The 14,964-nt window shown below is 44.5% G+C and overlaps 1 pseudogene; it reads left to right on the forward strand.

Annotated features, from left to right (window-relative positions):
* The first annotated feature begins 586 nt into the window (after nucleotides 1–586).
* On the forward strand, nucleotides 587–1,135 carry LOC110314757 (annotated as a pseudogene).
* The last annotated feature ends 13,829 nt before the right edge of the window (nucleotides 1,136–14,964 follow it).

Consider the following 14,964-nt stretch of genomic DNA (forward strand, 5'->3'; position numbering starts at 1 on the left):
TTCCAGACAAGAAGATTCCACAAGAATTTTAAACAATAAAAATTGGCAGCATATCGAGATATAATATATTAAATTAAAAACCCCGATTCTGCTTATTGATGCTGGTTTAAAGCAATGCGACACAATGGGTTGTGTGTTTTATTTTGTATAGTTTGAAACATATACATGGCATACATATATCATACAATTGTTATATGTTGGGAGCTCCAATGTATTTCTGCCTTGAGTTCTGAGGTGAATGATTCCGAGATTACACACTTATTAGTAATGATGGCTGTTTTGAAAATGCCTTCACCCTGGACCAGAGAGATGGATCAGTAGTTAAGAGCACTGTCTGCTTCTCCATAGATCATGAGTTCAATTTCCAACAACCACACCGAGACTCACAACCATCTACAATGGAGTGTGAAGCCCTCTTCTGGCATGCAGGCATACATGCAGATAAGATCAATAAATACATCTAAAAAAAGGGGGCCAAAGCTGCCAGAAGGGTAGCCACTGCTGCTGGTTTGTTACAGCTGCTGGAGCCGCCAAGACCCGGATTCTAGGGCTCTCTCGCGTGCCCTCGACCTCCAGCCCCGCGCGAGTGGCAGCCAAGAGGGGTGGCAGCATGAATGTGGGCACAGCACACAGCGAGGTGAACCCCAACACACAGGTGATGAACAGCTGCGGCATCTGGCTCTCCTACGTGCTTGCCATAGGACTCCTGCATGTTGTGCTTCTGAGCATTCCCTTTGTGAGTGTCCCTGTTGTCTGGACTCTCACCAACCTTATCCACAACCTGGGCATGTGCATCTTTCTGGACACCGTGAAAGGGACACCTTTCGAGACTCCAGACCAGGGCAAAGCAAGGTTGCTGACCCACTGGGAACAGAAGGACTACAGGGTCCAGTTCACAGCCTCTAGGAAGTTCTTAACCATCACACCTATTGTGCTGTACTTCCTCACCAGCTTCTACACCAAGTATGACCAAGTCCATTTCATAGTCAACACTGTGTCCTTGATGAGCATTTTCATTCCCACGCTGCCCCAGCTCAATGGAGTCCGGACCTCTGGAATCAATAAGTACTGAGGTTGTAGCCCCTTCCCCAGCCAGGTTGGCAGGGGAAGGGTGGAAGGCCTTTGCTGTGATGCTGAAGACTGGAAGGAGCCTCTGGACACTGCCAGAGATGGGGGTGTGCCCTGGGCCTGGCTTCCCCCTCACTTCCCCAGTAGCCGACTTGGAGTAGCTTGTAGGGGTGGGGCCCTTGGGCTCTAACCCATTCTGAAGTTGTTTTTTATCTTTTTCCTTCTTTTCCTTTTGCCTTTTGAATAGAGATGCCATGGTAGTGGTCAGGAAAGGGGCTGGGCTCTCTGACTGTCTGTGGGCCTGAGAAATTGGGACAGGAAGCCAGGAAAAACCCCTGTTGGCTTGTTTACCCTCGGGGAGCCATAGCACTTTAGCCCCTGAAAAGGGGGCAGATGGAAGGTACAGCTTCTGCATTAATTGCCCNCAGTCCTTCCATGTGTGAAGCGAGACTCACTGCTCTGTATGCATTAGAACCCTACGCTATACTGCCTCCGATGCCAGGAAGCGAGCAGGCAGGCTTTGTGGACTTCCTTGCAACCCAGGATGGGTAGGCTGTGGGGCAGAGGAGATTAGGAAAGGAAGATGGGTTGGTGGGACACCTAGAGGTGGAGACAGGATGCTTCCCCGTGGTCCTGGGGAGAGGGGAGCTCTGAGCAAGGGTTGGGTGGGGATAATAAGTTGAGGCTTACTTTGAATGGACAAGATAACCACTGCCAATATGGATCAGTGTAAAAAAGAGGTCTGGGAAGTAGAAGCCAGACTCCACCTCCTCTCGGATGTCTAGGACAGCTGGCATGGAGGGTTAATTTACCCACAGAATGATGATGATAGGAAGGGAGGCCTCTGTGGGTTTGAACTCCTGGGTTGGAATGAGAGTGTGCACAGGCTGNAAGAGCCTGTGAGTCCTCAGAAGCGGGGTCACTTTGACACCCCCCCTTAGTGGTGTGTGTGAGGCAGCTTTCTGAGAGGCTCTTCCTTAGCCTTCCAATTCGTATTCTTGTGTAGATTGTGATGGGGCAGTGCCTCTTGTGTGGCTTGCATGTGAATGGTCAGGAGGCCACCTCCACATGTGGTCAGTGGCCTCCACAGTGCTACAGGATCCCTGCCCAAACAAGGCAGTAGTAGGGACAGCTGCAGACTGTCTCCTCAGCCCAAAGANAGGAAGGTCATGGAGCCTGNGGCTAGGCAGAGAGGAGCTGTCTCTCCCTTCNCTGGTTCGACTGGGGCATNTTCCTGTGGAAATGTGGGGCTGCCCAAGCCCTCTCCCAGGGGCTAGAGAGAGGTCACTCACCTGTTTCTCCCCCTGACCCTCATTCTGAACCCTGTGTATCATAGGGAACTTTCACCTTCTGGTCTTTCTAAGCAAAGTGTGAATAGGAATTTTTTTTCTTTTTTGGTTTTTCGAGACAGGGTTTCTCTGTATAGCCCTGGCTGTCCTGGAACTCACTTTGTAGACCAGGCTGGCCTCGAACTCAGAAATCTGCCTGCCTCTGCCTCCCGAGTGCTGGGATTAAAGGAATGCACCACCAAGCCCGGCGTGAATGGGATTCTAACTCCCTTTGTACAGTATTCTGAAAAATGCAAATAAAGGGCAACATGTTCTGTTAAAAAAATCTAAAACGAAAAAAAAAGAAATTGCCTTTAGAGAGTAAAATTGATGCTATTCAGACATTTATGTTCATTAAAATACTACATTGCTATAGACATCACGATATAAAACCTATTCTGGGTATAGAATACACTCTTAAAGGTCAAGCCATTATATAAAGACATAAGAAGACCAGAAAGATAATGCTGCAGCTGGTGCGATGGCTCAGTGGTTAAGAGCACCGATTGCTCTTCCATAGGTCCTGATGGCCCAAAATAAACAGTAATGAGATCTGACACCCTCTTCATGTGTTTCTGAAGACAGCTACAGTGTACTTATTTATAATAATAAATAAATTTGGGGGCTGGAGTAAGCAAGGACAGCTGGAGTGAGTAGAGGTCCTAAATTCAATTCCCAACAACAATAGAAAGGCTCACAACCTCCTGTAAAGCTACAGTGTATTTATATACATAAAATAAAGTAAATCATTATTATTTATTTGTTTGTTTGTTTATTTTTTCGAGACAGGGTTTCTGTGTAGTCCTTGCTGTCCTGGAACTCATTCTGTAGACCAGGCTGGCCTCAAACTCAGAAATCCTCCTACCTCTGCCTCCCAAGTGCTAGGATTAAAGGCATGTTCCACTACTGCTTGGTTTCCATTTTTTTAAAAAGATTTATTTATTATTTATACATAAGTACAATGTAGCTGTCTTCATACACACCAGTAGAGGGCTTCAAATGTCATTACGGATGGTTGTGACCCATCATGTGGTTGCTGGGATTTGAACTCAGGACCCTCTGAAGAACAGTCAGTGCTCTTAACCACTGAGCCATCTCTCCAGCTCTCTTTTTTTTACTGGACATTTTCTTTATATACATTTCAAATATTATCTCCTTTCCTAGTTCCCCCTCTCCCAGAAACACCCTATCCCATCCCCTCTCCCCCTGCTTCTATGAGGGTCTATCCCTGGGCTGGTAGTCCTGGATTCTGTAAGAAAATAAGCCAGTAACTTCCCTCCATGGCCTCTGCATCAGTTCTTGCTTCCTTGCCTGCTAGAGTTCCAGTCCTGGCTTCTTTGGTGATCATCAGCAATGTGGAAAGTGTAAGCTGAATAAACCCTTTCCTCCCCAACTTGTTTCTTGGTCACCATGTTTATGGAGGAATAGTAACCAAAACAACTCTCATATCATCTAAATGTTATTTCTTACAACCAGTTACAAGTGCATGGAAAATATACTGAGAAGATTGCCAGAATCTATAGCAATTTGTCATTTTATGAAAACTGATTATTGTAGACACATAAACACGTGGATAGAATGAGAAAGTATGGAGACATGATTAACTGTTTTGTGGTAATGTGGGTACATGGGTGTACATAACATGTCCAAATATATCCGAGTACATGCACTAAATATGTTAAGGCTAACATAATCTATATCAATGTAACATGGCTCTAATTTTAGTTGATATTTGTGGAAATCCCACCCAACTGCTACCAGAGGTTATTTTGTACATTAACACAAATCCCATGTCACATTCAGATTCCCTGTTCAATTCTGGAGCAGGTTTCACCTCAGTCTTTTTGTTGTTGTTGTTGTTTCTCAATAAAATTGCACACAGTGGGACAGCATTTAAGTGACCATAACAATGTATTCTGTGCAACTTAACTATATGTTGAAGTCCCTTTTCTATGGCATGTTTCATTTTATATCAGCTTGAGATTCACCTACTTTGTATTGTTTGCTAAATGAATAATTATATAGAATATCTTTTACCCTTTTATACTATAGTAAAAAGCAACAAGAAAATGATGTACTTCCAAGAAAAAAGAAAAGAAAGTCAGGGCTGGAGAGATGGCTCAGTGGTTAAGAGCACTGACTGCTCTTCTTAAAAATAGAGATTCTTGGTTGCCTTGTGTGTGGACATGAGGGGGGGGAAAGGCCATTCTGGAAACCTGTTGACTATCTAAAATTGATTACCTCACTACTCATTGCTAATATCAACTACTGTCAATGCAGGTGAGTTTTCTACAGGCATTTTTCCCATCCCGATTTTTATTATGCCTGTATGAGCTTCAAAGTTAATCATAGAAATCTATTCTTGCATAAGTCTAATTTCATTTCTACATCCCAATAAAAGTCAGAGAGATTGTAGGACACGCATTCACTGGTATAGTTTTCCTTTTCATTGATCAGCCAAGAGCCTGCCTGGAAGATGTTGCAAGACTGTCTATTGTCCCAGCACTTGGCAGCAGAGGCAGGATTGCATGCTCAAAGCCATTCTCAACTGAATAGCAGAGCCAAGACTGAGATACAGGAGTCATTGCTCTACAGGAAATAATCAGTAGCATTGTGAAATAAGGAAAGACATTCTTAATGACCAGAAGACATTGTAGAATAAAATTGATTCTGAGATAAGAGCAGTGATTTCCTAGCAGACGGAATGGCATTAAAAGATATGTTTGGGGCTGGTGAGATGGCTCAGCGGGTAAGAGCACCGGACTGTTCTTCTGAAGGTTCTGAGTTCAAATCCCAGCAACCACATGGTGGCTCACAACCATCCGCAATGAGATCTGACTCCCTCTTCTGGAATGTCTGAAGACAGCTACAGTGTACAATAAATAAATAAATAAATAAATAAATAAATAAATAAATAAATAAATAAATAAATAAATAAATAAGATATGTTTGACCAACCAAAAACACAGCCACAGACAAAGGGCATCTTCTTAATTCTCTGAATTAACTTCTCTGGGCAAAAGCATCAGACATATTTACAAAAAGTGCCCTCTATCTGGAAATTCAATATTCATTGGATGAAGCAAACCTCCCCAAGTATTATACCCACCAATCAGATCACCCTTCAGTCACATAACATGGAATTAATACAGGCAGGGACATTTAAAAAACCCTGGCTTTTTCAGGTCCTTGTTCATAGTGGTGACTCACAAAGCTGATTGTCTACTCTGATGATATCCCATCCTGCTGGACAAGCTATTTTGTGGGACCGAGCCTGAAAAAGAGAATGGATGGGAAAGAAAAGGGAGAACAGGCAGGAAAAATTTCAAGGTCTCCTTTATTGAGGGCTGAATGCCTGGTTTTAAGGCATACAGAGAGGGGAGATAGGGAGGGGTTAAAGCATGATCAAAAGAAACAGACTGAAGGAAAAACGGAGGGATGCTGACTGCAGGCTTGAAGCTTCTTCTGATTTATCTCAGAGTCGTGGCGCCGCTGCTCCGGAACAATAGTCAGCTAATCTCAGAATACGGATCCTCCTTAATAGTCCCATGTGTCAGCTCAGGGCAGAAGTCAAATGATTCCCACGGGCTGCCTTGGGAAGGAGGAGGTAGAGCAGCCTTGGGAAGGAGGGGGTGACTTGGCTCCCAACAAAGGACCATTTGGCTATTAGGTAAGAGCTGTTGAAAGCCTGGTTTATCTCAGTCTGGTATCCTACAACTCCCCCTTTATTCTTTATTACAAGGTTGGGGTGGCTGTAAAAAGAGGGTCGGTGAAGCACCTCTTTTAGGCTATGTGCCTTGTATCCACATCCAGCACCGCAGTAACTAGGCCTTTTTAGGTTCTAGGTGGGCAAGGGCTCTGTTTTAGATTATGTGGGGGACTTCTCACAATAATTCCGTCATTGAGTCACTTTGCAGCCAAGAGGGGTGTGCATCTCGCTCATGGCACCACAATATTCCTGTCATTGGTAACTTAACATCTTATGGCCCTCAGCCACTATTATGAGCCAGGGATCACCCTCCTTAATATTGGCATCTCCACAGCCTATGGAACCAAGAATTCTCTGAGTCTGCAGCAAGGGTGGAGAACTGAAGGCCAACAGCTGCTCTCTCTGCATCGGTGGAGGAGAGGTCTTCATCTGAGCCTTGGATGTCAAGTCGATGGTAGTGAACTGCAACTGGCTTTAAGACAGAATCAATTTGTGATATAACAATACTGGTTAATCTGTTAAAAGCCCAGGGACCAAAAGAAACAAGAAGGAGGAGACCTACCACCGGCCCCAGGAAGGGAAGATTAAAGGGTGAAATTCCATTCCAAAGGTCCCACATAGAGTTATCAAACAGATCTTTTCTTCTTTTTTCCAACTTTTCCTGGTGTTTTCTTATCCTGTCATGGACAATGCCAGACTCGTTAGTGGAAAAACATTTTTTTGTAGGGCAAAACATATGCCTCCCTTATCGGCCCTGAGTAAGTCGAACCCTTGTCTATTTTGTAGGACCACCTCAGCAAGAGAATCTACCTGATCTTGAAGTTCTTTAACGGACTCATATACCATATTTATATCAGAAATTAGTTGTTGAGATAATTTTTTATAGGAATCCACGGCCGCTCCTATGCCTGCTGTTCCAGTCGCCAAGGTGCTGGTTACGCCAAGGCCCACCAGAAGAGCAATGAAGTAAAGGGCCTTTTGTGCCATGGGACAAAGGTATCAAAACTAGGGAGGGGCATGGGGTCATCTTCGGGCAGGATGTCAATGTCTGGGGCCAAGAGGGAGGGAGTGCATAACCCAGTCCAATTGACTGGTAAGAAGGGGTAGGCCATATTATTACTACATACAAAAACCTTACCAGGAGGGATACAGCCAGCCTGGGATGAAATAATAATGCTGGAGCAATATGTGAAAGAGGCAATTCCAAGATGAACATCAAAAGAATTATTTTGCATGGGACTTTGAAGAAAAAAGGAGCCATTAAACTCATTGGGTTGAACCTTAAATGGCTTAGTAACACTACAATCTTTTAGGGAGGGGGCAGGCAGCTCTGAAGTATTGAGGATAGGGAATGCTAAGGGCCAAGTCATTCCCAGCCCCAAGCATAGCCAGCAATCTTTAGCAAGCTCAGGGTTGGTAGAGTTTAATACAGGGTGGGTGGCCTCAATAATATCCATAGTCTACTCCCTTAGGTATAATTTTTAAGAGGGGGTTATATTCTAATTGAGGAAAAAGTTTTTCAACTTGGTGCCGAAAAAAACTGTTGGACCCTTTCCTCTCTGACAATGTCTGTAGGCCCACCTCCATCAGACTCATGAATTGGGGCAATGGAAGGCCAGCAAGCTGGTTTTCCCACTGGTGCAAGGCAGGAAGCTTGTACATACTTATTAGTGGAGCCTGTTAAGACAGAGTGGTTATTGCTCCAATCTCCCCAAAGTTACATAATTTGGTGCAATGGGGAACTGCAGAAAAGTACCTCTTCCCTTGGTGAAGGCAGGAGGTTACCTTTGAATAGCAGCTGGAATGCATTTCATTGACAAAATTGCAAGTGGCAATACATGTACCATTAGGCCCCAGGGGGATAGGTTTTGGTTTATCTCTACACGCCCACCATCCTTGTGCACCTTCTATGTGGGAATAGGTTATTTGTATGACAGCAATCTGATGACCTCAATCAACAGTGTAGGTGCATCTCTTGGAGAGTGTTAAGGTCTTGTTATGATTTCCCTAACAGCTCTGGCAGGGTTAACTATAGAGGCTGGTTAGGAGTGCCATTCTATTGATGGGTTGATCAAAGCCAGCCTGAGCAAATTCTAGGGTGAGAAAGCCAATCATCCGTATTCAAAAAGTGGAACAAGCCATGATCTTTTCTCTGGGATCATCTTGAATTATCTGTAAATAAACATATTTGAATACTTTCTCAGGGTTTTGTTTTCCTGGATGCATTGTATGGTTTTATTAGGCGTTCTGGGAGTCATTTAACATTTTGGGCTCCTGAATCATAAATGCAAGCGTGTCCTTTGCCCCATATAAGGACAAGATCTAGACCATGCCATTTGTTGGACAAAGGGTCTCTCCACACAGTTCGTGCATAATGTTTGGCAGTTGAGGGGTGCCAGAGGCGATCTGTGGCAGATTTACCTGCAGAGTCTTTCTTTTTGTTTTGTTTTGTTTTGTTTTTTCGAGACAGGGTTTCTCTGTTTAGCCCTGGCTGTCCTGGAACTCACTCTGTAGACCAGGCTGGCCTCGAACTCAGAAAACCACCTGTCTCTGCCTCCCAAGTGCTGGGATTAAAGGAATGCGCCACCATGCTCGGCTACCTGCAGAGTCTTATGTAAGAAAATTTAAAACAAATAATGCATGATTTAAGAGTCTTGAAATTGCCAGAGAGGGGATATAAAATTTTTCCCCCAGACCGCAATTTAAAGAGCATATTTTTAAGGGTTTGGTGAGTCCTTTCTACAGTACCTTGATCTTGGGGGTTATAGGGAATGCCAGTAACATGCTGAATCCCCGTTTGAGCATAAAACTGTTTAAAGCTGGAACTAATATATCCCAGGCCATTATCTGTCTTGAGAATCTTGGGTTGCAGAGTAACCACCAAGCAAGAGAGGATGTAATTAATGACATTCTTAGTGGCCTCTACAATCTGTAGGGATGCACAGATAAAGTCACTGAAAGTATCCACAGAAACATGAATATATTTTAACTTTTTAAAAGGAGCATAGTGAGTGACATCCATCTGCCATAACTCACCAGGAAGTAACCCCCACATGTGGCTTGGGTAGAAGGGTCAGGCAGCCATTGCACTGCCGAAACATTTGTTGAGTCTGTTCGCCGGTGATGGAGAATTTAAGTCTCAGGGTATGAGCATTAATGTGATGTAGGTCATGAGCCTGTTGAGCAGCAGCAAAGCGGGTGGTAGACAAGGCAGAAACTACTATCTGGGTGGCCTGATCCACTACATTGTTGTCCTCAGACAACAGCCCAGGCAGGCCAGAATGGGCACAAATATGGTAAATTAAAAAAAAGGTGAATTGCGAGCAAGATTACATTTTTGAAGTTTAGCAAACAATGGAGAAGCATTAGTGGAGGAGCAGATATATGGAACTGTCTCTAAAAGGGGGACAGAGGCAGCCACATAGGTGCTGACTATATACAAATTGAAAGGAGTTTCAGGCAAGAGTTCAAACACCCTAACAATGGCTGCTAGCTCCACAAGCTACACTGAAGAGAGGCCTGTCATAAAACCTGAGACCTTTCCACTGATACTGAAAGCTGCTGTTCCCAAAGAGGATCCATCAGTGAAGACTAATGCAGCTCCAGCAATTGGGGCTAATTTTGTTCTCTTTGAAAAAACTGCAGGTGTCCTGTGTAGGAATTGCACCAATTTTTCAGCTGGATAATGGTTATCAATCACACCTTGAAAGGAGGTGCAATTAACTGCCCAATTGGCACTGTTTTGAATGAGTCACTGAACCTGAGATGCATCATAGGGGAAAACAATAATATCAGGATCTTTGCCAAAAGCCTAAGGGCATCTTACCTGCCAAGGCGCAGAATATGTGCAACTAGCTGAGGACATGTGGGCAGCACTCTAGAAGGAGAAGCTGGCAAATGTACCCAAAACAGAGGTTTAAGTTGCCACAAAAGGCCAGTGGGAGAAAAGAGTGTAGGGAAAACAAGAAACTGGACAGGTAGGTCTGGACAGAAATATCCAATACTTTGTTCATTGATAGTCTGTTCTACCTTGGCTAGAGATATTTGTGCTTCATGAGTCAGCATGTGTGGGGAGGGTGGTTCTGAGTCTCCATGCAAAATATCAAACAAAGGTTTTAACTCCCCTGTTGTAAGCTTTAAATTGGGGCAGAGCCCATTAATATCCCCTAACAAGCATTGAAAATCATTAAGAGTCTGTAAGGAATCTTACCTTAAATGAACTTTTTGTGAGAGAACCCTGTTAGGAAACAATTCAAAGCCCCAAAACAAATGAGAGGGTGAATCTGAATTTTCTTGGGAGAGACTTGGAGTCCCTGGCTCTGGAGGGCATTACTAAGTTTTAGACCAACACAATATAACTGACCCTCATCAGGCCCTGAAACAAGGATATCATCCATATAATATAGAATGTATAAATCAGGAAATGACCTCCTGAAGGAATGAACTATTTGAGCCACATACTTTTGGCAAAGGGTGGGACTATTGGCCATGCCTTGAGGGAGAACCCTCCACTGAAAACGAGGAGAGGGCCCTGCACAGTTAACAATGGGAAGGCTAAATGTGAAGTATTTGCAATCTTCATGATGGAGGGGGATGGAAAAGAAGCAATCTTTTTTTTTTCTGCCACGTGGAGGAATGATTTATTAGAACAAATTCCATGACAAATCATACAAAATAACCATTTCCTGAAAGACATCTACAGACCGCCTGAGAACAATGTACACAGGTACCTTCAGAAGCCAGGCAGGTAAGTGCCAGGTTGAAGGTTAAAGTGACAGAGGGACTAAATGTGAAGAGGAACACCAATTTGTGCATTAAAAAAAAACAAAACACAGTGATGACCAGGGGTGGGAGGCATGGACTCTGCAGGACAGCCGTTTACTTACAGGGAGCAGGCTGTGGGCAATGTGTGGGACATGCAGGGGGAGCAGCCAACAGGCTGAGCTGGCACCTCCTCCAGACCAAGAGCAGGCTCTACACACACAAACATACACACACACACACACACACACACACACACACACACACACACACACGTAAACATCAGGTGGGCTGGGCAGAGGCACACAGGACCCGTGCATGACTCTATCAGATAAGTGTAAACAGGGAGACCCATGCTACCCCTGAGGGCTCCGGGCCCCCCGCCGCAGCTACCTCTCCCCAGCAGACAGGTCTTGTTCAGGAGCAATGCCCACACACACACATCAGGCAGGTCCCAGAGCACACCCATGCCAGCCTGGTCAATAAGGGACTGTCCCCATCCCACTCCAGCCAACAGGCTCTTTGGCTTAGTGCCTCCAGAAGCATCAGCAAGGGGCAGCAACAGGGCAGCCACCCTGCTCACCTGGCAGGCCCCAACCGCACAAATCCTGAGAAAGTGTAACCAGTAGCGGGCCTGTCCCTGTCAGGCCTCCATAATGGATCAGGCCGCAGGAGCCTGAAGAAGCAATCTTTTAAGTCAATGACTAATTTGGCCCATCCCATGAGAATAGCCACTGGAGAGGGGATTCCAGGTTGTAAGGCCCCCATGGGGACCATGGTCTTATTAACTGCCCTAAGATCTTGCAGTAGTTGCCACTTGCCATTTCGTTTTTGAATGACAAATATGGGGGTGTTCCAAGGTGACATAGAGGGTTCTATATGTCTATTTGCCTCTCCTGCAGCATGAGCAGAGACTATTGGGCTGAGCAGGCCGGGCGGTGTGATCCGCAAGAGGCTGAGGGACATTAGCAAAAGACATAGTAGGACACTATCTAGCGAAGTGTCCAGATTGGCCACATTTGAAACAGTTTTCTTGTGGACCGGCCTGCTGAAAAGCTGTACCAACTGAGAGTACAAGTTGTAAAGCTTCACCAACTGCAAGATGGACTGCTTGCAATACCTTGTGGCTAAAGGTGTCTATTTTAAGGCAGAGACGTATCATATCATTAGGGTCTTTGTCTTTGATCTTGCCGTGTTAAACCGACCTTCCAGCCACATTTGCATTTTCATAAGCTAGTTGTTTAATAAGCTTATTGTCAGAATACTCATGCCCTAGAGTCTGTTCTACTGCTTCAAGTAGGCAACTTATGAACTTGCTATAATCTTCCTGGGCCCTCTGAATTACTTTGGTTAGTGGCATAATTACAGAGCCTTTGGCTGGAATGGCTTGCCAGACACTCAGTGGCGGGCTGGCCATTTGTGTTAAGAGGCCAAGGGGAAAGTGCAGCTGACTCGCCTCGGTAGCATACTTTCTCTGACCACTAAGCTTTTCATAGGTCCATGCAACAGAGGACGAGCAAGGGGACTTTTGGTTAATGGCTGCAATCGAATGACAATGGTCGAGAAAATCTGCCTTCCATGACAGAAATTGCCCGCATGTTAAAACAGACTGAACTACCGGTATCCACTCAGCTGGGAGTATGTATCCGCCCTCGGGGATTGATTTGAGAACAGAGAGAGTGTAAGGGGCGTTAGGGCCATACGTTTGGACTGCAAAATGGAGTTCTTTTAAGCATTTAAAATGTAATTTGTGGAACTCTGTCCTCTCGGTGGGTGCCAGCGTTTGCTCAACATTGCTTGCTCTCTTCCTCACTAGCAGCTTCTTGCTCAATATCCGATTGAGGGGGAGGGGGAGCGTCAGCCAGGGCTGCATCTGCAGCAGAATCTGCAGCTCCAGTAGAGTGAGAGATTACGGGAAAAGCCAGAGCTTTGGACCTGGACCCCCAAGAGGCTTTCCCTTTAACACCGCCTGGGAGCCCTGCTGAGGTTTTACCTTTAAGGCTGTTTGAGAAAGAGGCCAGAGGGGCAAGAATTGTTTCACTAAAGGAGTTTTGTAATGAAGGGAGCTCAGTAGAGAGCTGTGCAAACTGTTTTTGGAGATGTAAAATTTCCTGCAACTCAGTGACTTGAGAGGCAAGTTTGTCTCTGGCATCTATGAGTATAAAGACTGGCAAAGTGGGGGAGGGGGAGGGGGCGCAGGAAGGTGGGTGAGCAGACCTCTAGCTGCTAATAGGGAGGGAGTCCTTGTAAAGGCACTGAGGCAAGTGCTGAGGCAAGTGGCGGCCAGTTGGGATTAAGATACTGGCCAGCTTCTTCCTCCAAAGTGACTGCATCCCCAGGGTCTAAGGTTTTGGGTGCGGGTCGTTGAAAGACTGGATTAATTAGTGGTATTTCGGTAGGGGGCAGGTCCGCTGGGGGAGGAGGATAAAGGGAAGCAGGCTGGGCTTCAGGCATGTCTATATCAATTGAAGATGGTTGTGAAGGAGTCTTTTGGGGAGTATGGGAGACCTCTGAGGCCGCCTGAGACAGGGTGGAGACAGTATTCAGTGACCAACAAAAGCTTTTGTTTTTCCAGGTCCTCAGCTGCACCTTCTATTAAATCACGTATGAGTTTCCAATATGAGAGAACAGTCACAGGGACACCATTGGGACCATGTCTGGCCAACCTTTCATTTAATTTTTGACCCACCCTTTGCCATTTTATATGTTGGATTTTTGCCCCATCAATAATAAACCAATGGTATGTTTGATTCATAAAAAATAAATAAATAGAATGGAATGAGAATGTAAATTTGTACCAATAAAGTGAGGTTGGTCTTAGGAGGAATGTGAATTTATATTTTTTATGACTTTGAAAATTTTCCTGAGAGGATACTGAAGGTGTTTGGAAAACTGGACTATAATTACCATTGAGTGATGAGAGATTGAAGGGCTGTTCTAGTCAAAATGTGGCTGCATCGTTTGGGAACTTCTTTGTCTGTCGGTCTGTCTGGCTATCTGTATGCCTGCCTTTCTCCATCTCACTGTCTGTCTGTCTGTCTGTCTGTCTGTCTGTCTATCTGTCTCTCTGTGTATGTGTGTGTTTGTGCATGTTTGCATGCACACGTATGCACATATATGTAGGTGTTCATGATGGACTCAAACTAATCACAAGTGTTGGCCCTGCAGCTACTGTGTCATACAATTTAAACTTCCTGTTGTAAGGGTTGGAAACCAAGTCTTGTTCTCTGAAAGAGCAATGATTGCATTTGCAACAAGATAGATAAACTCCCAGCCTAACCAACTAAAGGGCACAGAGACAGTATCCAAATCAACAAAATCAGAAGTAAAAAGGGAGACATAACAACAGAAATGGAAGAAATTCAAAAAGTCATCAAATCCTACTAGAAAAGCCTAGATGCACCAAAAGTGAGAAAAATTAGATGAAATGGATGATTTTTCTAGATGGATACCATGTACCATATTAAGGAAAAATCAGGTAAACTATCTAAAATGTCCCATAACTGTTAAGAAAATAGAAGCACTAATTTAAAACCTCCCAAACAAAAAAAGCACAGGGCCAGATGGGTTTATGGACAAGTCTACCAGACCTTCAACAAAAGCTAATATCAATAGTCCTCAAATTATTTCACACGATAGATATAGACAGAACAGCTGGACATGGAGGTGCACGCCTTTAATCCCATCACTTGGGAGGCAGAGGCAGGTGGATTTCTGAGTTGGAGGCCAGCCTGGGTCTACAGAGTGAGTTCCAGGACAGCCAGGGCTATACAGAGAAACCCTGTCTGGAAAACCCAACCAAACAACCATCCAACCAAACAACCATCCAAATGCACAAAATACTCAGTAAGATCGAAAACCACATCAAAATCATCATTCACAATGATCTAGTAGGCTTCATCCCAGGGATACAGTGATGGTTCAATATATGAAAATTCATTAACATAAGCCACTATATAAACAAACTGAAAAACAAAAATCACATGATCACATCTTTAGATGCCAAAAAAAAAAAAAAAAAAAAAAGCCAATGACAATATACAGCACCCCTCATGTTAAATGTCATGGAGAGATCAGGAATACAAGGCATAGAACTAT

The sequence above is a fragment of the Mus pahari genome, unplaced genomic scaffold (genome assembly GCF_900095145.1).
Source record: "Mus pahari unplaced genomic scaffold, PAHARI_EIJ_v1.1 scaffold_11990_1, whole genome shotgun sequence".
Lineage (NCBI taxonomy): Eukaryota > Metazoa > Chordata > Mammalia > Rodentia > Muridae > Mus > Mus pahari.